Below are 2149 nucleotides of genomic sequence, written 5' to 3'. Positions count from 1 at the left end.
ATACATTAAAACTACTTTTTTTAAAGTTGGATTGTTTGCCTCTGTTCGGTCTATCTTTCTTAAATCAAATATTGGCTTAATGATTACAGCATCCCACAACCCTCCAGAAGATAATGGAATAAAAATAGTAGACCCAGATGGAGGAATGATGGCTCAAGAAGCTGAAGAATTTGTAATGAATTTGTTAACTCGAATGACAAACAATTATTATTATCACTGCTGGATATACTTAAAACGAAAAATAAAACAAAAACTAATATTATAATCGGATACGACAGCCGAGGCTCCTCTCTTGAACTTTTAGGATGTTTAATGGATGGAATTAATCTTTTTGTTGATTATATCGTTCCTATCAATATTGGACTCACCACAACTCCATGTCTGCATTTTTCTGTGTTTTATAACAACGAAAAATGTTGGAATCCTGAAAATTCAATCGAAATTTATTTAAGTCGGCTTATCGGAGACTATAAAAAAGCTACAGATCTCTTAAATAAAGATTTTTCCAAATCTTCCATCCTTGTGGACTGTGCCAATGGAGTTGCTTCCGTCGTTCTCAGTGAAAGTTCCATAAAATCTACAATTTTTGATTATAAATTAAATAATGCTGCAATTAATGACTATCATTTACTCAATATTAATTGCGGAGCTGATTATGTAAAAACAAAAAAATGTAAACCAGTCGGTTTTTATGAACTAAAATTTGAAAAGTGTATATCTTTTGACGGGGATGCAGATAGGATAATCTATTTTTACCAAAATGATAAAAATGGTTTCACTATTTTAGACGGAGATCGGATTCTGTGTCTTTTTGTCAAATTTTTTAAACATCTCATCACAATCTCCCATCTTAAAGTGAATAAATGAATATTATTTCAGCACGTTTCTCTTGGAGCAGTACAAACAGCTTATGCCAATGGAGCCTCGTCTAAATACATCAAAAATGTTTTGGGTGTTGATGTGTTATTTGTACCAACTGGAGTCAAGCATCTTGTTAAAAAAGCAAAAGAATTGGATCTTGGTGTTTATTTTGAAGCGAACGGGCATGGGTCTGTTTATTTTTCTGAAAAATTGTGCAGAACATTAGAAAGTATTGTCCATTCTAGTTCTGTGGTAATAAAATTTAGTTTTGATATTTTAATTTAGAAAGAAGAAATTTGGACGGCAAAATTTTTATTGCCTTCAAATGAAATGATAAATCCTGCAATAGGCGATGCCATTTCTGCCATGTTATTAATCGAAATAATATTGTCTTATTATCAATGGAGTCTTGATGACGGGAATGGCCAATATCAGGAATTTCCATCAGTATTGATGAAGGCTTATTTAATATTGGTCAATAATTTTGTAGGTTAATGTCCCGGATAGGTATGCATTTAAAACATGTGATGCTGAGAGACGACTTGTGTCACATCACGAACTTCAAGACTTCATATATAGAAATGTAGATTTGGTCGATGACGGGAGATGTTTCGTCAGACCGTCCGGCACTGAAGATGTAGTGAGGATTTATTCAGAAGCAAAAAGCAAGGAAAACGCTGAAAAACTTTCAATGAATGTTGTTGAATATATCAAAAATCATTAACTTTCTTTCTCTTTTTTCGGCTTTTCCGTTTTAATAAAAAATTCATTCATTCTATAAATAAAAGATTGCATATAACAAAAAATGATGATAAAACAAAAAAAATGAAAAAATGATTCGCAAATAATAGAGTAGACATTAAGGAACAAATGACAAAGAAAAAGGCTCGGTGTTCTAGTGGTATGATTCGTTCATAGAGTGGGAGAGGTCCCGGGTTCAATTCCCGGCCGACCCCTTTCTTATTATTCGTATAGAGGGATACTGCGGCACAACATATTTTTTAGTTTAAAAATGAATCAAAAATAGAAATGGACTGGCTATTGCAACGGTTCTCGAACGCCGTTATCCGGGGGAACAGTTTGGCGATTCGCCAGGCCTCTAGCCTTCCCTTTGATTAATCGATATTAATTGATAGACAACTGATATAATGTTAAGTTAAAAAAATTGATATTAACTTTAAATTTTATAATTTACCAATTAACAACTTCGAAGTATTTTTTGTGACCGGTTTTTGAGCGGACCAGGTGCCTATATTAAAATTCAAAATGGATAAACTAATTTATTTGG

The 2149-nt window shown here is 32.8% G+C and overlaps 1 pseudogene; it reads left to right on the top strand.

Annotated features, from left to right (window-relative positions):
- Window positions 1–312: 312 nt before the first annotated feature.
- LOC115231756 lies at window positions 313–1585 on the top strand (annotated as a pseudogene).
- Window positions 1586–2149: the final 564 nt, after the last annotated feature.

The sequence above is a fragment of the Octopus sinensis genome, unplaced genomic scaffold (genome assembly GCF_006345805.1).
Source record: "Octopus sinensis unplaced genomic scaffold, ASM634580v1 Contig18758, whole genome shotgun sequence".
Taxonomy (NCBI): domain Eukaryota; kingdom Metazoa; phylum Mollusca; class Cephalopoda; order Octopoda; family Octopodidae; genus Octopus; species Octopus sinensis.
Note: the sequence above shows the minus strand (reverse complement) of the source record. Positions and strands in the feature narration are given on the sequence as shown.